Source organism: Pongo abelii, chromosome Y, assembly GCF_028885655.2.
Source record: "Pongo abelii isolate AG06213 chromosome Y, NHGRI_mPonAbe1-v2.0_pri, whole genome shotgun sequence".
Classification (NCBI taxonomy): Eukaryota; Metazoa; Chordata; class Mammalia; order Primates; family Hominidae; genus Pongo; species Pongo abelii.
In genome coordinates this window covers 54,072,608-54,096,883 of record NC_072009.2, presented here as the reverse complement: position 1 = coordinate 54,096,883, position 24,276 = coordinate 54,072,608, and the positions used below count along the sequence as shown (strand labels likewise).

At 34.9% G+C, this 24,276-nt stretch overlaps 1 non-coding gene across 1 annotated transcript; it reads right to left on the bottom strand.

The window, feature by feature from the left end:
* Positions 1 to 8,413: 8,413 nt before the first annotated feature.
* LOC129053525 (U1 spliceosomal RNA) lies at positions 8,414 to 8,573 on the bottom strand. The gene has a single exon (XR_008518314.1). It is a non-coding gene; the product is annotated as a U1 spliceosomal RNA (small nuclear RNA).
* Positions 8,574 to 24,276: the final 15,703 nt, after the last annotated feature.

Sequence of the window (24,276 nt, the reverse complement as noted above, 5' to 3'; positions counted from 1 at the left end):
TTTTCTCTGCTTTTAATTTCAACCGAGAATTTCTATTAGGTATTTTCTTTCCATCAGTTCATGTTCTGTCTCACGTTTTATCCCACAACAATGAAGTCACAGTCTTTTCTCAAAGACCATCAGTGACACCCTAATTGCTAAATTTAAAATGTTATATTGAATTTCAGGTGAATTTTTTTTCTATTGATAATGTGCTCTCACTTGAAAATTAGACTTACCTTACCAGTCAGGCACTCATCCCCAACAGTCTACCAAATATACTATAATTAAAATAATCACCATTTTTTTTTGCCAAATATAATATATATATATATTTTTTAATTTCTTGTCTTTGTTGTTTGTTTGTTTACTGAGACAGGGTCTGTCTCTGTTTTCCAAGCTGGAGTGCAGTGGTGCCATCAAGAACTCACTGCAGCCTCAAACTCCCATGCTCAGGTGATATTTCCACATCAGCCTCCTGGGTGACTGTGACTACAGGCACACAGACTAGCTAATTTTGGTAGAAATGGTGTCTCTCCCATGCATCCCAGCCTGGACTTGAGTTTCTAGGATCAAGCCATCTGCCTGCCTCAAGCTCCCAAAGTGCTAGCATTGGAGATGCAAGCCACCAGGCCTGGCCAAATATAAGTTACTTCTTATTCACCCTATTCCTTGAACTATTCCTGATAAATTTGCTCTCAATCTCCCAGTTATCTCTTCCTGTACAATGGATTTCTGAATGGTACTATGAGTCCCAAATGGTAATCTCCTGCCACTCTCTTACCAAACACCAAATCATATATGGCTCTATTGCACATACTCATGTTTAACAGGCAATTTGATCTCAAGGCTATACACTGAATTCTGGTGCTCCTTCCAAACAACTTCCCCCAAGTGTATCCCGTTTCACCTGACAGTAATTACATCCTGTTGCACAGGCCTAAAACTGTAAGGTCATCCTTGATGCTTTTCTTTACATCTCCTCATTTCTATTAATCCTCAAATTCTGCATGTTTTCCTTTTAAAACAGGTCCAGAATCTAACCACTTTTCCCTATTTTTCTTGCTGTCACCCAGATACAGGTTATCCACCTTTCTCATCTGATTAACTCAGCCTCTTTACTGATCTCCTACCTTCCACTATTACAAGTATTACACTATCACTACTATTACAACTAGGTGAATTATATCTCAGATACTATAAAATTAACCATTTTAAAGTACACGTTCAGTGATTTGTAGGATATTCCAAATGTTATGAAACCATCACTATTATTTAAGTATAGAATGTTGCCCTTACTTTAAAAAGTAACTCTACCTATGAACATTCAATACCAGCTTCCCTGTTTCCTAAGCTAAAACCATGGTCTTTATAATGTCACAAAAAACCATATATTATTTTCTTATTATTCTCTTTTGCATATCTTCTTCTACCATCCTCTTTCTTGTTCAGAGCCTCAGTATACACTGTGATTTCAGAGGTTTTGCGCTCCTTTTTGTTTCAAGAACTTTGCTCAAATCTCCTTTGAGCTTATGCTATTCACCTGCTTATAAATGAACCCAAAATCCTTATCTTTCTTACATAAAAATAAAATCATTAGATATTGTCACTACTTTCCACTAAAGCGAAAACATAAGTTCCATCAGTAAATGGATTTTTGTCTTTGCTCAGGTGAACTGACATAAACAATACCTGATGTATTCACAGTTAATTTGATCTTTTCTTAAATATTTATTTTTTATTTTTGGCATGTGATTGGGGTGTGATTAAATCTTTCTCTGTTGCTCAACCTGGAGTGGCAGGATCTCAGTTCACTGCAACCTCTGCCTCTCAGGTTCAAGCAATTCTCCTGAGTCAGCCTCCTGAGTAGCTGGTACCTCAGGCACCTGCCAGCTTAAATGGCAGTTTTTGTTTTTTTTTTTGACATTTTTAGTACAGACTGAGTTTTGCCATGTTGGCTAGGCTGATCTCAAACTCCTGAATTTGAATGCAATATATTATATAGACAAAGGAATGCCTAGGAAGTTTTTAAATTATAAAGCTGTTTTTGATCATTAATAGGAGTTGACTTTGAAAGTGTATTTTCATTTAGAAAAAAAATTAACTCTTTTTTTAGTTTGTTTTTGATCAACTAGTTTAACATTTTATTAGCTATATATTTAAAATAATTTATGTCAGACAATATTAAATTAAAAATTTATGTATTTCTTAAGTGTTCCCCTATACTTGGTGTTGATAACTAAACTGAGTTTTATTGAATCATATGTTAAAAAACACTGAAACGTTAGTGTAAAAAGAAGCCAAATTTAATGGTAGAAAATGTTTGTATTTAAAATGTGTTCATGAGAAATATTTTAATAAACCAAGCCTTGAAGTTGCTTAATGTTATTTTATTTAAATTCTAAGAGAGGTATGGCTTTAAAAATCATAATGTGAGAAGAAAAATTTTGAGTGCACTGTATTACTTCTAAATATCCACCTCTGTCCAACAAAGTAAGTAGTAATGTTCAAATCTTACACAGAACTGAAACTCAGGGTGGGAAGTCATATAAGTAAATTAACAAATGATAACAAAATTTAGTTCATTTCAAGAGAAAACTGAGGTTTAAGAATACAATTCACAACACATTCTTTACAGATCTTTAATTGGAAAATGTGAAGTTATATTTGTTTATGTTTTTATCTGTGTGAGTGTATTTTCTAGCACATTGCAGAATTTTCTAGCTAAACTCACTGCTTAAAAGGTCAGATCTTTATTTGTCTTGTGGGATCTATGTAGAAAGAAGAGTTTCCTCCATAAAAACACTTTTTTTTGTTAATTAATCTACAGTTGCATTGACATAGAAAATGTATATATTCAAAAGATTTTTTTTAAACAAACAAATCTTTTTAAAAAAACAAACAGATAATGTCATTAAAATATGGACCTAAGGGATCTGTAGTTAAAAATCTGTATAGTTACTGGATTTGTTGTTAATATCAAAATTTAAAATACTCCTTCAAAGATGGCTGTATTGATAAATGAATTGCTGTTGATATTAATTTGTCACTTGATGAACAGACAAGTGGATAGAATTATTTTCATACTACAAGCATTATTTTTTCTTCTTATCTCAGGTTGTGAGCACTTTTGAGTGGGAATATCTGCTCTCTGTTAGAGCTCACCCACCAGAAAACTTGTGGGAATCAAAAATACTGGTGCTACTTGTCACATGAATTCTGTGATTCAACAGCCACATATAATATACTATATATACATTATATATAATATATTTTATAATATATAATTATATAATATATTGTTATGTAAATCCATATATTATATATAAATCTATATATAGTATTATATAATTATATATTATATATTGATTTTATATAGTATAAACTATATATAATATATATAATTTATGTGTGTATATATATATTTTATATATATATATATATATATATATAGTTTCCACCAGGAACAGTATTCTTGCAATTGAATGCATAGGTGAAAATATAGACAATGAGTTTTCAAAGATGAGAAGCAGAACAGTTAGGTAAATTCTAATTATAAATTATTATTACTTTGAAGATTCTGATAGCAGCTACTGTTTTTCTCTCAGAAATTACTGTACTTTAAAGGAATTATGCGGGAAGATCTTCTTCATAATATGGCTAAAATCTCTGAGATACTATGACTGATATATTTATGTTATCTGTTTCATAAGCTGTGCTTTTTCTAAATTTCTCTCTATATTTTTCTCAAGTGAGAGCTTTTTCTGCTAAAGAAACAAATTTCTTCTTCAAATTATGTTATGTGAACTTGTAAAAAATATTAGTTAAGAATTATCATGAAACTGCCTACGAAAGGTATTCATCTGAATATAAAGCGGTAAAAAAGTTAGATCATAGTGGTAGGTCACCTATTTAGGATACATCTCCAAATAAGAGAATATGGGATACCTAAATTTTGGTAATGTTTTACTCAAGATCTTTATTATTGTTATTTTTTTTACTTTTCTGTACAGATATTGATAGAAACTAAATTTAAAAATTAGAATATTTTAACTGTAGTAAATGGTTCTACAATTTCTTCTTTTTTTCCTTTCAGTGGGCAGAAATAGTTTGTCTTTTAGCTACTAGCTTCTCAGTACTTATCATATATAGGATTACAAAACACACACTTTCTTTCTCTTTGCTAGATCCAGTAAATTATATCATCCAAACATTGCAGTCGTGGTAGCTTTACTTTTAGTAGAGTCTTCATATGGGATGTTCACCAATACTTCCTTAACAGCCACTATTGGAAGAAAAATTGTAATGTAAGTTCCAATACTATAGCCCGTATGCCCCCTAGGGTGTGGAATTTAACACATATAGTGATGGTTAATCATACCAGCAAGAAGCAAATGAAACAGACAGAATATAAAATTGCAAATTAGATATCTCACCTTTGTACTTGGTTGCTTTGGCTTTATGTTGTCTCAGCAACATACTGTGGCACATATGTCTGCCTTGTTTCTTTTTCTATGCAATCAGCTTCTCCAGGGCAGGACGTGGATATTGTTTCTTTCTTTGTCACAAACCTAAGACACAATTAAAAGCATACAGAAATTTCTTAGGTACTTGTAAACAAAGAGTATTTTGCTATATGGCTACAGACATGTTTTGACTTTTGGAGCTTCTGTCTATGCTCCCCTTCCTTCCACAACTATGGTTAATAGGCATATTTATTGAGTGTTAATAATTCTGATTTAATCATGTAAATAATCTTATGTAATTTGGAAAATGCATTATTCTCAAAAGAAGATTCTGAATCCTAGAAAGACTAATTAACTTACTCCCCAAACTGTACTTATTCCCCCAAAGTTACTCATGGCAGAGGACTTACTTGTCTTTACTCCTGCCTACTTGAGCAAACTTTACTGTATTACATCCAGTGTATATTATTATTTTATTGCTCTTTAATAATAACTTCTCTGTGAACTCAGTTATAATAGTCCATGTTTGAAATAAGCAATAATCATAAAAATTAAAAAATAAATTAAGTGTTTTGAAAATTAGGAGCATAATCAGTATATCACCTTATTCAGTAACTTTTGGTATTTGTTGTAACTTCTTTCCTTGTATTTATAAAGTTAAATTAGTGCATTACTGATTTCTTTTGATCTTTAATGTTGGTACTCAAGATAACTTACTAGAATTGTTTTATTAATTAGAAGACAAACCAAAGTTAAGTAAGACAAGAGATAGAAAAGAGTACAATATTAGTGTCCTAAGACAGCTTCAAGACATCTTTGTTCATTTAGCTGTTTCCAAACTACAGTCCTATGTACCCAAGGAATTTTGGTCACAGTTAAGGTAAATTTCATGTAAGTGATTATTTCAGTTTCATAAAACCTCAATACATTGACTAAACATTACTCAGAAAAAGGCTTCATACAAAGGACATTATGTTAAGTGAAATTAGCCAGGAAATATAAAAGACAAAGATTGCATCTTTTTATTTATATGTGAGAAATAACAAAGTTGATCTCATGGAGGTAGAAAATAGAATGACAGATTATTATAGGCTGTGAAAGATATTGAGCAAACAAATAAGTGAGTTAGTTGATGGGTAAAAAATACAGTTAGAAGGAATAGTTTCTAAAGTTTGGTTGTATAGGAGGGAGAATATAGGTATGAATAATTTGTTATAGATTTCAAAATAAATAGAAGTTTAGATGTGGAAAGCTGTTTACACAAATATGTCAGTAATAATTTAAGGGGTGCATTAAAGAAGGACATGTTGATTTCCATTTGAACAATCCTCTCCAGGATGATTGGGAGGTGATTAGAACCAGGACAACATGATGCATTCACTTGAGGTAGCAAACTTATAGAGATGCAGCAGTAATACAGAGATAAGATTAATCCACACATATTTCTCTTACACTCTCTAAGGAAGAGAAATTCCAAAATCTAAGTCTAGGCCACAAGAGAAACAGACGGCAAATAACAATAGGCCAACTAGGAAGGGCCATAACATAGTTGGATTACAATGTACAAATATCAGTAGCCCTGATGGTGTATTTATAGGTCTCGACTAAGGTAGACTGCATGTTGCATTCATAGTGGTTGATGCTACTGCTTATGTACTATAAAAAGATAAAAACATAGTATATTCTAACCAATTTGAACAAACAAATTGCTGTTCCTCAAGCTACGCAACACACTTCATATCCTATTGTTTCCAACAATGGGTGTTGAGATATTACATCAAATAAAAAATTATATGAATTATTTAGAATCAGAAGGCGCTTATATCCTCAGTAAACCCTACATCTAACAACAAAAGCTTTAAAATAATATAGAAATAAACTAGGAGACTTACTGCTTTCAAGGAAAATTGTGACTGGCTAGCAAAGCAGTCAGAAATCTTGGCACAATGGTGATTCAAGGTACTGTGGATTCTGATAATATGCACTTCACTAGGATTAGATGAAACCAAATTTTAGAAGCATCACTTAATAAATTCTACCACAAAAGTGCCCCAAGCACAAAAATATAATCTACTATGCTTCACACATTGTGACATATGAAAATTGTGCATATTGGTTTTAATATTTTAGAATTTCTATTAAAATATATCCATATTCTTTATCTCAACAAGAAATTAAGCTATCAAACATTAAATGTGAAGAACGTGTATAATTAAAATCTTCTTGTTTTTTACATTTTTCCCCATTTTATATTCTTTCTGGTGAAAAAAATAAAGTTTCTGAGCAATACAGCTGTTATCCTGGGCAACTGTTGTAATTCAGGTAATTCCATCCCTTGGCTACATGAACTTGATGAGAAGTCATGCTGAATGTTACTTTAAATGATTAACCTGGCCGGGTGCAATGACCCACCACTTGTAATCCCAGGATTACAAGTGAGAGACCGAGGCGGAGGTGGGTGGATTGTGAACTCAGGAGATCCAGACCACACTAACTAACACAGTGAAACACTGTCTCTACCAAAAATACAAAATTAGCCAGATGCATGCCTGTAATCCCAGCTACTTCAGAGGATGATACAGGAGAATCGCTTGAATTCAGGAGGTGGAAGTTGTAGTGAGCCAAGATCACAATCATTGCACTTCAGCCTAGGCAACAAGAGTGAAACTATCAAAAGAACAAATAAAAGAAAAGAAGAAAGGGAGAAGGAAAGGAAAGAAATAAAGAAAGGAAGGAAGGTAGGAAGGAAAAGAAATGGAAAGGGAAGGAAAGGAAGAAAAGAGAAAAGAGGGAAGAAAAGAGAAAAGAGAAAACAAATCTGCATTACTCACATTGTGGCTAATCTTCCCGGAATATTTTAAAACAAATATTTGTTTTAACATAGAAGTGCTCATAAATGGATTTTATTTATATTTTTGGTCAGTATTTGTTCTTTATAGTAAATTTCATATTAAAGCTGGCAAAATTGTTAAGTTTTACTGCCACTGGATTTTGAGAAAGACTAAATAAATTACTTTATACTCATTGAAATACCACACATTTTTATGAACTAGGACAAGGTAGCACCTAATTACAAAGAAAATATCACAAGGGTAAAATAAAACATGATCCCACTTAAACTATTCTTCCTCCGATCATCTTGCCAAAGCTGTCCTAGAAATTTTTTTTTTAATTTGCAGTCACAGCAGATAAGTTACAAAATATGTTATAAAATAATAATTGAAGACCATATAAGTAAATCATCAAAATGAGTTTTGAAAAAGAAAATTATTATTATTATTATTTAAACTGCTGATACATAGAGCCTGTTGAATGAGGATATAATGGAGCATCTTCTGTTGGAGAGGTCTTATGCCCATCTAAAGCATCATGGTCAACTGGCTCCAAATTCTAAATATTTAAATATTAACAATTTGATTATAAAAGTAACTTTATACCTTATATTTTATTTTCTTCGTTAGAATAAACTTTTAAGGAATGCAAGAAAGCTGACAGCTATAACATCTTTACAATTCCTGCAAATGATTTATAATTTAGGGAAAAATTCTGAATTATTTTAGCTACATAATTTTTAGGACATTTCACACAAGTTGCTTCCAAAAAGAAACTACTTTTTAAGAACAAACAAACCAATGCTAATCATTTCACAAAATAAATATTTTTAAGGGCAATATTAATACATAAACATTGGCTTATGCATTTAAAAATTACTTCTCTTTTTTCCCAGATATATCTGCTGCCTTTTGGAGGCTTCCCTCAGCCACCTCATCTAGACAAAGTTCTCAAGCATTTGCAAGTGTCATCCTAGCACTATTTGATTTTTCTAATAAATAACAATTTGATGATTTATTGTTTTGTACTGGCGGACAACAATTTTTGTAGGCATATTTAATTCTTTCCAGTTTATTGTTTTCTTTCAATTTTCTATATACACTAAATGACTCAATTTTCTTTCTTTTTTTCCCACGTGAAAGCACAAACACTGCCCTTCACTTCCACAAATTATGCAGTCGAGATTCCCACATTTGGGGAAATCTCATGGGTCAACACATCTAGAGTGCAATAGATCCACCTTTCCTTGGGAAAGCCACCTTCATGATCATGGTGTCTCCCCTGGCAGGGAAGTATCCATTTCCTTTTTAATACTTCCATTTGCCTTCGAAAGAAAATACAAATATAAATACAGTAGAATTCAGAATAATTTTCAGTATCAGCTGAAAATGTTAATTTCAATCATCCGTGATTATTCTTTTCTTAAAGAGTTCTTAATTCTGACACAGGCTTCTACAAAATTGTAAGAAAAAACAGTATGATAAACAATGAAATGACTGCCAAATAAAACTACCATACATTTTATGCACTGATATACTCATTTTTGATACTGACTCTTAGAGTGTTCTATTGTATCTAACAGCCATTCTCGGTCTTCTGGAATTTTATCATGTGCATTATGAGCTTTAAAAATAAGCAGATGAAAATAATTTACAATTTGTAGTAGCTAATATTTTACTGCCTAATATGTGTCATTCAGAACAAGTTTTTGAGGTAATCTAATTAATATCAGTTAGTTTCCTAAGCGGGTAGCATTAGTAAATCCATTTAACCAATAAAAAATCAATTACAGTTAGAACAAATACTTCACCAATTATTACAGATTTAGCCAGTTGAGGAGCTAGTTAGCAATCTGACCCAAACATCTGACCTTTTGGTGTATTACCAATTTAAAATATTTTGGTTAAGTATACTATCCATGCATTACGACAAGTGAATTAAAAACTGTAATGTTATATTACTTTTCATAGTTCTATTTTTTATTCTATAGTTAGGATTATGCTCCATGGCCCAGGCTGGACTACAGGGACAAGATGATAGCTCACAGCTCAATGAGTCTTCATACTCCAGGGTTCAAGGAACACTCCTGCCTCAGCCTTCCAACTACTTGGGATTAGACAAATGCACCACCATGTCCCACTCACCTCATTATTTTTACTAAATATGAGTAGCATTTCATGACTACCTTTTTAAAGAAAAAACAAAACTTACTTGGTTTTTACTCATTTTTCAGAGACAACATTTTAGAATGTAAAGCAAGAATCTCATGATAATAAAACAGTGATATTAATTGGCAGTACAAAATTGATTTCAATTCTGACAGTAAAAGAACACACACAATGAGTAAAACAATTTTCAACAACAAAAATAAGAATTGCCTGATTTACTAATGATCAGTCATTTTCTTTCACAGCTGGCTAAATTGCAATATATTTACACTGCCAACTGTTTTATGTTCTTAGGAGTCAATATTAAAAATCACAAAAAGAAGACCTGTCTGTTTTGTCATCACAATGACAGATAAATAAAATAGTTTTTTTCTCTCTACCATGTATCTTAATTAATAAAATGATATTATATTCCAAGTCAGAGGCCAGGTTTTTTTTCTTTTTGCCATAGGAACATTTATGATATATATTTATTTTGAAAAAAGTAATTTGTATAATCTAATTTCAGGTAAAGAATAACATGGGTAGGCTTCTTCTAACACTTAAACAATACACATTTCATTATCTTATTCTCTTAAAAATTATAATAAAGAGAAAATCATGTCATTTGCCACATTATTAATAGTATCAAAAGTTTTCATGTGAAATTTGGATTAATATTATCTTTGCCTATATTGTTATCTGCTGCCATGAACAGTGTTGGTACTCAGCAGATGCTGATATATATCTGTTGAATACTGCCTATTGAATAGACTAAATGTTCATTAGACAAAACATTTCAAGCTTATCTTAATAAAGAGAATAATAAATTTATACATGAAACCCACATTAATCCACAGCAAATATTTTCCACATTATGTCAACATGTATACCTCTACTGTAAACATCTCCTTGGATGAGATGAGGCTAAGATGTGATCTAGCCTTACTGTAGAGCAAATACAAGAAGTTACTTAATAAACAATATATGACTACAAACAATTTTTAAAATGGTATAAATTAAATTCCATTGATAGGGAACTCAGTGTCATTCGTACAACATTAATTATCTCCTTGAAATCTACGATGGTGTACCAAAGAACAATTAGAAAATTTTAATTGCTAAAATCTAATATTTCTGTTGTTTAAAATTTAAAATTATCTTTTGCCTTTAATTATTGTGTTCTACAGCTTTATAATTATTTTATTATCAGGTTTTCAGTGTGCTTATTATAAAGTCTATTGAGTGAAAATTGTGTGTTTGTGTGTGGGCATGTGTGTATAGGGTTTCCAGGTATATAGTCTGATTGTTTCTAGAAACCTATAACAATAAAACTTCAAATCTCTTGGCAGAGTTGGGCAACTAATTCTGGTGCAATTCTTTGGCTTATTTTATTGCAGATGACACAACTAAGAATTCTAGAAGAATGCTAAAGATTTGTGTTGAGCATTAACATAGTTCTTTAAAATTATAATTTTTCTCGAAACCAGTCTGGACACGATTGTGAAACCTCATCTCTTCTAAAAACACAAAAATTAGCCAGGCATGGTGGCAAGCACTTGTAATCCCAGCTACTCAGGAGGCTGATGAAGAGAATTGCTTAAACCCAGGAGGCAGAGGTTTCAGTGAGCTGAGATTCCGCTCCTGCACTTCTGCCTGGGTGAGACAGTGAGAATTCCTTTTACACATACATGCACACACACACACACACACACAAATAATAGTAATAAAAAATAAAAAAGAAAAAAAGCTCTTTTTCTTACATCCTGATAGTCTAACTACTTAGAGGCTACAGATTGCTTTTGGATAACTTAATGTTGTCTGCCATGATAACATTAACTTTTCCAAAAATGTTTCCATTCTAGGACATTACTTTCTATGACTGTTTTTCATTGTTACTTCTGTAGTAACACATGTATGCTTTTAGATGATTCCAAATTCTGGACATATGTATCCAACTCCCCATTACAATTTTTAATTTGGTGTCCCAGATGTTTCTAAAATGCAATCCGCTCAACGAGGTTCACTTTTTCTATCAGTAAATTGCATTACTATTCTCTCAGCTTATCAAATCACACCCAGGACATAGGTGTTAACATCTCTATCCTACCCCACTTTCTCAAATATCCAATTGCTAACAACTGCCTATTCTAACTCATTACGAGCTCATAAATCTGTCCACACGTATGTTCTACATTGCCAGCTTTTCCAATATAGAGCACCCACAATTTTTTTCTACAGATAATTTTGAATACTTCCTTACTGTGGTCTACTGTGAAATTTTCTATGCTATAGCCAGTGAGATGTTACTAATATATGCCCTTTGTTGTCCTCTGATGGTTTATCAAGTCACACTGAGTATCTCACATTGCTAAAAAGCCAAGATATGTCAATAATAAGTCTTTACCCACTGTATACTTTAAAAAATCAACTTAACAAAGCAACCCTTTTCAACTGCAAGATGCTTTTTACTCTCCAAATCTAAGTCACATACACCCTATAATAGGCAAATCTCTTTGTATTGTATTTTTTTGTTATGATGCTTTGTATCCCACCTGAGCTGTTTATTCAGTACTGTATTTTCAATATCATAATTAAGACAGATTCAAAATACTTTATCTGAAATTGAAAAAGCTCAATTAAGCAAGACTTTTTAAAATGAGATTGGTATGTAACTCAATTTCTGATGCAATAAAGACTTAATTGAGGGAAGCTATTTCAGTCTGCATTCATGTATCCTTCACCCTTAAAGAGAATATCCATTTCTCTTCATAGGGACATTAGCAAGATTGATTCTTGAGTACTTTTGGGAACCTTACAGGTAATGGTACACAACGTGATGCAAATGTGTTGACTCAGTTTTCTCAAATGCAAGAATTCCTAAAACCTAAAACACACTACCTAAATGCCTCAAGATGTATAAATGTATACTTAACCTTGGCAATTAAAATTAAACTTAGGTTATATCATAAACCGACCATATGTTGTGTATGAGCAACTAAAATCTCAGGTTAAATTGTGCAAAACAAAGTTTTTGTGATTTCTTAAGTTAGATACTTTTACATTTAAAATAAATATTGTGTTTATGTTTGTATAATATATGCTCCTACTCTACTAAAATTATCCCAGCATCTTAGATGTAGTCAGGCTAGGCTGAGAAAAAGAAAGTACAGAGGTGGTCAGAGCAGGAAGAGTAAATGGTAAAATTTATTTTCTCCTGAAGGTGTATATTAATAATACAAAAAACACTTTCATTACAGAAATGTGTGACCATAGAACTTCATTTTAGGTAGTAAAATATTTGTGATTTTAACAAGTTACTTAAAATGATCTGCTAAATGTCTGAGTCAATCATTCATATAAATGTGACCTCTAGCTCATCTTTCTGTTGAATGTGAGACATAAGGCAGACACATTCTAACCAACTCACATGTATACACAAAATCAACATGGACATGGAGAAGAGAATTAGTGCTTGTAACAGTGTATTACTTACTAATAAAATGCAACAAGTGTATATAGCTGCGTCATTAGTTGATGGGAGATGGGACAAATCCACTCATAGAGGAAATATTTGCTCAATAATGGCACCTTACATTTATAAACTGTAATGGTTTTCTGAAAATGTTTCTTTGATTTTCATATGTAAATTAGAGAGCTAATAAATGAGATGACCAAGACTTTAATTACAATTAAAATAAGAAACTTGACTACTATAGAATTCACACTTGGATTTTTTTCTTGGAAAAATCAGATACTACTCTTTATATGTACATGATTTTTATGCAATTAGTATTGTATTCTTGGTGAAAGAAAATGATTTCCTAAAACAATAATGTTAGATATGAAAGATTAGAATCTACTGTATTTGCAATGCATTCTTATTTAATTTACTTCTTTATTCTTTTCAAAATGACTTAACCTTTTTTATTTTCATTCTACATAGCATTAGAATTATTCTCACTAGCAATTACTCCATCATTTGTATGCCATTAATGAACTTCTTCCAACATATATCATGTTTCACTGCCCCAGGATGAGGAAGGGCCAACAGTGGCACAAGGGTTGCTTCATACAGTGTGTCACACATCCTGCTAAATTCAAGTTCACCATGAATAAAAAGCCTTTCCATAGCCAGCGTTCAGCTTTAAGAAAAAGGCTAACTACTGAACTTGGAGAAAAGACAAATCTGCCTCTGATAGCTGATTTAAGAAATATAATGTGTGTGTAGAGGATACAAAATTACAATTCCACTAATGGGATAGTTAATATTTGTGCTACTTTCTTCATCCTTGTGGAAAGTCTACTAGTTGAAGTTAAACCATTTCTTTTTCACACAAGACAGAAGGTAACCTTATCACTCTCAGAGGAAATACTAAGAAGGATTGTACTTTGTCAGAGGGTAAATCAAGACATCTTTATTAGGCCACTTATTTACTTAGTGTCACCTCTATTACTGAACATTGTTTAGTGATTTGCTTTCAAGAATTTTTGTGTTTGTTTCAAAAAAAAATCCTTGCCACAATGATGAGACTTGATAAAGCAAATGGTGGCCTCTTGTGGTTGTTCACATTCTGTGCAGTCGGTAACTGTCTGATTCTGTGGAAGCTAATCGAAGCTTGGACTGAATGTGTATGAGACCCGCCACTGGGGAGTGAAGGACGTATCAAAGGACCTGATGGGTGAGGGGAGGTGGCTGTCACATAGGGAGTAGAGTTTTGAAAACTTACATCAAAACATTTCTCTTCCTGGCCCCACCCAATATTGCCATCTGGAAACATTTGATAAAAAATACAATAGAAAATGGTGGCAGAACAAAGCAGGCAGTGAGTGTGGCAGCAGGAGCAGTCGGAAGCAGCTGCAGAGCCACCCTGGGCAGAAGAACCATAGATGATGCTCCACAGTTTGAACAAAGTGTGGTTCCCGGTGGTACAGAAGTTGGTCCATACAGTCTGTCATATATCCAGCTAGATGCAAGCTAAGAATGGAAAGATTTTCCATAGAGAGAGTTCAGTTTATTGAAAAAGGCTAACTACAGAACTTGAAGAATAGACAAATGTGCATTTAATAACATAAGTAATAATTACAGTGTTCTGAGTAGAGGATAAAAAATAACAATTGCTTTCCAATGAAATAAATAATTTTGTTAACTTTCATCTTTGGGGAAAGTTTCCTAGTTGAAGACAAAACATTCCCACATTTCTTATCTTAGAACAAAACTACTTAGGTTTATGTATAAACCTAAGTTTTCACTTTTATATGAACACACCACCATGTAACTTTTATTACACTAAACATGTCATACCGAGTAGTAAATTGATAATTAGAGAAATGCCCCAGTGTGGTTCCCAGTGAAAGGTGGTGTCTGGACAGTCAGTGCTTTCTAGAACTCTGGACCAACAACCAGGAAGTGTTGAAGTGACTGAAAAGTTAAAGATCACAAGTAGAGCATGAGGAAAACAGAGATCAACAGTATCTATGTCCATGCCAAAAGAAGTATCCTAGGAAATTTTAGCTATGACAAGAGAATGAAACTCCATATGCACATTTCTTCTGGATCACTTTTGGAGCACTGAAGCAGAAAACAAACTTAGTGCTAATGTACATGTGCTAAGGGGAGGCTGATTTTAAGACTGACTTCATTCTTTCCTCGTGTTCAAGAGCCTTCATGGGACATTGCCTACTAGATCCAAGCTTTGCCAGCTTATTTTTCCTCATGATCAGCTCCTATCTGTCAGCTGATATTTCTACCCATGTGCACCAGTGCTCTTCTTCACAGCTTCACACCTGTAATACTGTTCTCTGCAGCCAACATTCGAGGTCCCACTTAATGCTCCACTTTCCTTCCAGCTCCTTCAAAGAATTGGCCACAAAGAAATTTGGCACTTAACTTTACTAATTTACACCCAGGAGGTGGATTACTAGTTCCTACCTCACGTTCATTAGCCTGGAGGAAAGGTTATTTTCAGAGTGCCACTGTCGTGCAGCTCAGCCATATCTTCCTGCTGTCACTCACCCTGCTGCTCTTGGTTGGATTTCATCATAATCCTCAGGATTGTATGCTCATTGAGGGCAGGAACAACCATATTAAAAAATATGTGCTTGCAGAAATTACTCCCAGAATTCTAGATGAGTTTTACCTTTTTCTGCACCCATAGCTCTGGGATTTAGTTTGTTTTAATATGAGTGCTACCTAACAGGTTAAGACATCATATTAGTTTGGACACTACCTATAGGGGAAATAGAACAAAAAAAGCTGTGGTTGACAGCACTTTAAAAATGAATATTAAATTATCACAATCTTGAAGAAATATCTTTATTGTAAATATCAAATAAGTGGGGTAAAAATGATGGTAGCTATTTCACACAAGGACACAAGACAAAAGCTTAGAATTACTTGCTTAAAGTTAATTCAGAATGGAACAAAGTTGTTCAAGTGCTTAGCATTGGAACAGGTTGTATAACCTGGTTTTCAATGGACATTACCTATTTTACAGTAAGATCTTGTTATAGGAACAAAGAGATGATTCCCAGCCTCCTGTGGTGTATCATCTCTGCCTCCCAAAATACTGAGATTAGAGGCATGAGCCACCATGCCCAGGGCAATTCCAAACTTTTTATAAAAGTTCTGTGACTTCCTCCACCTTGCCTTCACCCACAAAACAAGCAATACTAAGAATTCCAATATATAATACAAATAAAGCACTGCCATGACCAAAGTACTACATTGATATGAGTGTGTATCCATGCTCTGTTCAATTTTTTTATTGCTTTAACAGAGACCTTTGATGCATCTAAAAGGATGAGTACAAATGTTAATGTAATCCTGGATTTTCTCTGACAACTCTCCTAAAAACTGACTTACAACTTTTTCCAAGTATAAGTATCAACGGTTTACTCTCTGAGGGAAAGGAAATAATCAGCAGGACCACTATTCCTAGCCACCGGCAGAAGCATATATGCAACACTTAGCACCACACATGTGTTTCCTTGGCTTCTTGAGTACTCCTGTGTAAACTGCCTATACATTTTTATAATATCTCTAAATGTATAAAAGAATTAATGTGAATGTATGTGCTATCACATATCATTTCCAACTGCAGAATATGTTAGTTTTAAATCTATCTACCATATCTTGACTCTGACATTTATTTTCGGATTGTTACCTTAAAATCAAGTACCTGGGACAGTCACTGTGGCTCATGCCTGTAATCTGAGGGCTTTGGAAAGCAGAGGCAGGCAAATCACCTAAGGTCAGGAGTTTGAGACCCGTCTGGCTAACATGAAAACAGTGAAACCCCGTCTCTACTAAAAATACAGAAACACATCACACATGGTGTTTGGGCCTGTAGTCCCAGGTACTCCAGGGACTGAGGCAGGAGAGTCACTTGATCCCTGGAGGAAAATGTTGCAGTGAGCCAGGATCATGGCACTGAACTCGTCTGGACAACAGAGTGAGACTTCATAACAACAACAATAAAATCACAAAGAAAAAACCATACCAAATAAACAACTGGCAACATTCTTCTTAAATGACTATTTGATCACAGAATACTCAATTCCTGACAGGTCATGATCTCTAGTAGTAGCACAGCAACTTATTTGAAAGTAGATGGAAACATTTCAGATGACATTTTTATTTACTTTTCTATTATATAGGCTGTTTACTTGCATGATGAGAAAAGGTGTTCTGAAAGGCAAGCTGTGCAGCCTAAGGGAGTTACTTCAAAAGGCCAGTTTCCTGACAAAGATGAAATCATTTTTTCTATCATCAGATTTTTAAAATTATAGAACATGCCTTCCTTTCACATGTAAATCATCAACAACAGCAAAGAAGTGATTTATTCCATCTTCTTGCCTTATGCCATGAAGAATAATAATTCTCATATGTGACATATTTAAGGCAATGCTTTTCTTAGAAATAATAATTTAAAAAAGCAACCAGGTCATTGATACAATATTCCTCAAATTAGTCAAAGGCCATGTATTTATGATGGAAGATTTGAATACATTAACTGGGTTTAAAATTAGCTTACTTTTACCAGAAAGAGAACATAAGCATTGTAAGTGAGAAAATAACTACAAAATAAAGTAGCATCACCCTTGATATTATTCAGATAAACTTTTTGGTCGATGTGAGACTTAGTTTTAAAATTAGCTGTCCAACAAAATATTTTCTCCCTTAACAAAATAAAAGTAGTTCCATGAATGGAAACTTTTAAATTCATACATATTGTTTAGTGTACAATCTCAGAGCCTGGCAACTGTCTTCCATCATCTTCTAGTTTGTGAACCCAAACATTAGTTAATTAACTTTACTACATTGGCAAAGTTATGTCTTGAAGCAATGAATGCTGACACAAACCACTTGCTGGTGTTGCCCCTACTTTTCAAGAACATGTTGATCAAAAGCCACATGTTCTCATCTATGCGGTCAAGAGCAATATGAGCTATGAACTGGTGCAGATGATGATACTCATAAATGACTGTGTGAGCAACAACAGATTAACTTACCCACAAGGAATAAAGAAAGTAAACAATAAGTTCTGTAAATTCTATGGATGGTTTTCTTGTGCAGAAAAAGGAAAGTTTGACTTTGCTTTTTTTATTATTTTCAAGAGACATACAAGAGGTCTGTTTTCTCATTATATCTAATTCTTTCTTTCAAAATATCATTTTAAAATGACACCTCAGTTATGGGTTGAAGTGTGTTCTCTCCAAAATTCCTTTGTTGACATCCCAAGTGAACAGTACCACAGAATGTGTCTTCATTTGGAAGGAGAGGTTACATGTAGACATGGTTATTCCAAATGATCTCATTTTACAGTAGGGTGGGCCCCTAACAAAACCACACGTGTATTTAGAAAAAAAGATCATTTGGAGATACACACAGGGAGAAAAATGACACAGGATGACTGGAGTTACACTGCTGCAAGCCAGGGAACTTCCAGAAGCAGGGAGATTAACCAAAAAGGTTCTTACCTTAACACCTGCATAGGAAGCATGGCACCACTGACACCTTGATTGTAGACAGTGGCTCTCAGAAATGAGGCAATAAATTTCTGCTGTCCAAAGCCACTAAATTTTTGGTACTTTGTTACAACAGCCACAAGAAACAGAGACAGCTTCTTTGTTGAAGAAGCTGTTCCCAATCCTGGGCTGGAGGAGGGTGGCCCATTGTCCCAAAATATCTCTGACATCTAAAGCATTCTTTACTTCACTCATGTTGTCATGACAAACCTAGGTGAATCTTTAGATAAATGGATGTTTTTGTGTCTAGTCAAGCAGTAGTTTCTTTTACAATGATGATCAATCCTGAAAGCTTAGGAACAAATTGTGAAAGTGCCTTAACAAGGTGAATGGTAGCAGGAGAAAGAATTAAAACCAACATATGCAACAAATTATTTTTATGTGTGCTCCTTTGTCCACCACAGGACCAGTGGAGTGCACAGAAACTATATACAAGTAGCTGCATCCCAGGAAGCAATACTGCTACAAGTACTCAAAACAATTTTTAATGAGTATTGTTCTCATAATATGAGAAAATAATGTCAAAACAACACCTGTCACATAATCCTGTCTATCATATTTTGGTGACAAGTCCTGAATAGTTGAAAAGTATCACACAATTAAACATTATACATTACAAGCAACTTGCAAAATGAATTCCTCAAAAGTCATTAAAGCTGACTTGGATGCTTGAGGAAAACAGTGCAAATGTTCCAGAAATGTATTAGAAACATAAATTGGAAAGGACTGGGCTCTTCTCATGACAAAAATCTATGGGCCTGTTTACTCTGAATGACAACATGTTCTCGAGCCAAGCCTGGTTTCTGGAAACATTCTTGACAAGAAAGTCAGGTGGCATCATCTCTGGTGTTGCTTTTGAGCTTCCTGTGCATGGTCAAGGTGGTCACTGGGGAGAAAAGCATGCATGTATGACCCAGCCAGGAAGTGCCACTAGGGGTCACTGAGGGTCTTTTTGAACCCCGTAGGTCCTCATCAAAAACATGATTCATGGAAACTGTCTGAATTTTAATGGATGAACCCCAGTAGGTCCTGATGAAAAATGTGATTCATGAAAACTGCCTGAACACTCATGGATGATATTTCAAGGCCCCAACTTGTTACAGGTGAACTAGGCTTCTAAGTGCTCAAGTGGCAACACTTCAGGGTGGATGACATAGTGAACTGAATATCATAGGAAAGTCAGAGTTTATGCTAGTCTGTGCTGAGTTAAAGCATAAATAAACAACTCCCAGGATATTCACTGGCTGGCTTTTATCAGTCTCTGAAACTCCAGAGGAAACCTCATTTAATTGTGTTGGATTTCATTTACCTCCTCTGTTCCAATCTTCCAGTTCTAAAATCACATTACACTATATTGTTACAATATAATAAAAATTCTTATTAAATGTAAGCTTCTACATACACTTTGAATTCTGCTTTCCCAGCTGGCAAAAACTCCATTTCAAAAACTGGATTATCATGGTGGCCAACAATTACAAAGTAGAAACTCCTAGACGTGGTCTTAAATGTGTGCCTACTGATGAAGTAAAAAATAGTGCATATTTTTAGCAGTCAATATTGAAATTCAAAGATGACTAATGAGAGGTGTATAATTCTTCTTTTGTTTTGCTTTCTAACTTAAACTTGGAAGATGCCAGTAAGCTTGTCACCATTTCCCACATACTAGTGAAGATGAATGACCTCTGGAATAAACAAATGATATAACTGTGATATTTCTTGTAGAATCCTATGTATTTCTGTAAGAAAACTAGAAGACCTCTAACATAAAATCCCAGGCAACATTCTCATGATCTGCAAGTATGGCACATTCAGCCCAAGGGACCCTGAATGTCTGGTGGAGTAAGCTAGGCTTCAGTTGGACTGGAGCAGTTAGTGCCAGCACTGATACTTAGAAGATTTAAAAGAGGTAGACAGTAAGTTAAGGACCATAGACAGTGGTGAGAAGATCAGAGAATTAATTAGCTTGCCTTAGAAATGTCCATTAGGTATCCATTGGGGGAAGCTAAAACCAAGTCTCCCTCATGTCACTTAGAAAAGAGAAGCAATGTAGCACTTAGTGCTCTATTTTTCTTCTTTGTCCCTGAAATATGTGTGCTATAATATATGCCCTTGCAAATAAAAGAGACTATGATATGCCTTTAGACACACCAATTTATAAGAAAGGAAGTTTTGTATGCTATAAGAGATGAAAGAAACATTCTGTAAAGGAAGACATTTTGAGGTACTGAGAGACCTTACAATGAAGTTTCACAGATTGGGGCAACTGTAATGACTCAGGCCTGTAATGCCAGCACTTTGGAGGGCTGAGGCAGGCAGCCTGCTTCAGCCTGGGACTTTGAGACCAGCCAAGGCAACAACATGGAAAAAGAAATACCTCTCTACAAAAAATACATCTCTACAGAATACTAATCCTTTCTGAACATGTTGGTGTGTGCCTGTAGTCCCAGCTACATTGGAAGCTGACAGGAGAGAATTACCTGACATGGCAGTAAGCTGAAATATTCTGACTCGAAACAAAACAAAACAAAAACACAAAAACTTCAACAGATTCACAAAAGAAATGAACATATGAGAAACTGGGGAAAAAACATAAGCAATTCCATGGCTTCTAGCACAGATAATTAAAATACAGATGAATGACTGATGAGTGGGAACATGGATGGATATACACAATGGGAACCCCACTGTGTGTATTCTTAACAAGGGATTTGAAATCAAACGAAGTTGGGTTCTGTCTACCTCTGCTACTTACCTGCAATGTGCACAGAAGTAGTCTTTAATCTACTGTTGGTCTTTTCCTTTATGAAGTAATTTTGTATCACTTAATTGTAAATTACCCAGCACAATGTCTGACTCACAGGATGTGCTCAATTAATATTATCTAGAATAACATGGAAAGGCCAAATGCACACTGAGATGTGGGGGACTATAGCCTTGTCCACTTTCTCACTACCATCTAAGCTGCACTCACCCTTCAATGGCACAGTTAAGTATCTGCAATCAGGGTTACCCACAGAGCCAACAATATTCACGCTCTGGTCTTCCCAAGAAAACCTCAGCTCCCACTTTAGAAAAGAGATGAAAAACAGATGAGATAGAAAAACTGGGTAACAAAGGAATGATACAAAAGCCATGAAAAACTACAGGAACTGGCAATAATTCTCCAGAGAATGTGATGGGAGAAAGGATGGGCAGTAGAAAACTGAATAAAGTAAACAATGATGTCTTGAATTATTCCTGGGCTAAATTTTAGAGCCAAAAGCAGTGCAAACATTGAAGCAGCAACAGCCCTGAAAAAGCATGGGCAAATGTGTGTGTGACTGGGTGTGTGTGGTTTAGTGTGGGTTTGTCAGTGTGTGTGTAAGGGAGATAACACGCATCCCCACACTAATCCCTATATGAAAAGCCACAAATGTGTGAGCAGCATGGTGCTAACTCAGCAGGAGGACAGACAGAAGGGAACTCAAAGAAAAATTGCATGAGGTTGCTGTTACCAACTACACAGAAGGGCAGAAAAGACAGAGCTTACTTTATATTCATTCCATACTTATTGTGAGTTGCTAATTTTGTTTTCCTTTTGTAAACAGCTGAAGAAGCAAGAAGGCTGTAATTTTTCATTCAATTTTGACAAAGGAAAACTGACAGGTAAAGTGGAAGAATTGGAAACCCTGGGAGAAAATGGCCCCATTGCCACAGGAAGGGAAGGCAATAGCTGCAATCACTTAGCAAACACTTGAGGGTATTGGGTAAAGGTGAGACACACATTACTATTCTGCACTTTGCAATCTGTGGAACTTTCTCCAAGGATGCAAATGTTGTACCTCTGTGCTGTCCAATATGAAAGCCAGTGAGTATTAGAGATGTGGCTACTGTAATTATAGAACTGATTTTTAATTAAACAAAAATAGGCTCATGTGGATGCTGGCTATGTAATAGACAACACAGGTCTAGATCAAAGATTCCCAGCCAATGGCATGATCTTGGCTCACTGCAAACTCCACCTCCCAGGTTCAGGAGATTCTCCTGCCTCAGCATCCTGAGTAGCTGGGATTAAGGGCATGCACCATTATGCCACGGTAAATTTTGTAATTTTAGTAGAGACAGGGTTTTGCCATATTGCCCAAGCTGGTCTGGAAATCCTGGCCTCAAGTGATCTGCAGACCCCAGCAGTGCTGAGATTAGAGTCATGAGATCGTAAAGTGCTGAGATTAGAGTCCCAAAAGTGCTGAGATTAGAGTCATGAGCCACCATGCCCAACCTAATTTCAACATTTTTATATAATATTTCTGTGACATCCTCCAACTTCCCTTCACCAACAAAACATGTATTACTTAGTATTCCAATATATAATGCAAATAAAGCAACTGCCATGACTGACATACCTGCATTGGCATCAATGTGTAATCATGGTCTGCTTGATTTTTCCTTTGCTTTAAATAGGGACTTTTGAAGAATCTCCAAGGAACACTTGTGCCAGATGCCCTGATGAGGTAGCTACACAGAGTTAGATAACAGATAAAATTGGGAAAATGAGGACAAGAGGAGAATCTGGGATAGTTTCCAAATGTCCAGCTGAGGGGACAAAACAGAATATGACCTCTTCTAAGATGCCCTCATCCAAATCTCTAAAACTTGTGAGCATTTGAGGGCTCATGGCAAAGAGAAATTAAGGTGGTTCAGCAGCTGACCTTAAGGTAGGAAGATTGCCCAGGATGATACAGCTTGATTAATGCCGTTACAACTGCCTTAAATGTAGAAGATGGAAACAAAAGAGAAAAGTCAGGGGGAAAATACAGAAGAACGCTAAAAGCAATGTGATGCTGATGGCTTAGAAAATGGAGGAAGGGGTTCTAGCTAAGGAATGCAGGAGGCCCCTAGAAGCTAGAACCTACAAGGAATCAAATTATGTTCCAGAGCCTCCAAGAGGAGCACAGTTCGGTGCACACATCAATCTTAGCCAAACAAGACCTGAATTGGACTCGTATGCTACAGAATTGCAAGATGATACACTTGTCTTGTATTAAGCCACTAAATTTGTAATAATTTGTTACAGTGCCTATTGTTACCCCTCTGATAGTTTTTTTTATATTACTATTATACTTTAAGATTTAGGGTACATATGCACAATGTTCAGGTTTGTTGCGTATGTATACGTGAGCCATGTTGTTGTGCTGCACCCATTAACTCGTCATTTAGCATTAGGTATAACTCCTAATGCTTTCCCTCCCTCCTCCACCCACCCCACAACTGTCCCCGGCATGTGATGCTTCCCTTACTGTGTCCCTGTGTTCTCATTGTTCAATTCCCACTTATGAGTGAAAACATGCGGTGTTTGGTTTTTTGTCCTTGAGATAGCTTGCAGAGAATGATGGTTTCCAGTTACATCTATGTTCCTACAAAGAATATTAACTCATCTTTTTTTATGGCTGCATATTACTCCATGGTGTATATGTGCCACATTTTCTTAATCCAGTCTATCATATTTGGACATTTAGATTGGTTGCAAGTCTTTGCTATTGTGAATAGTGCCACTATAAAAAACACGTGTGCATTTGTCTTTATAGCAGCATGATTTATAATCCTTTGGGTATATACACAGTAATGGGATGGTTGGGTCAAACGGTATTTCTAGTTCTAGATCCCTGAGGGATCACCATACTGACTTCCACAATGGTTGAACTAGTTTCCAGTCCCACCAACAGTGTAAAAGTGTTCCTATTTCACCACATCCTATCCAGCACCTGCTGTTTCCTGACTTTTCAATGATTGCCATTCTAACTGGTGTGAGATGGTATCTCATTGTGGTTTTGATTTGCATTTCT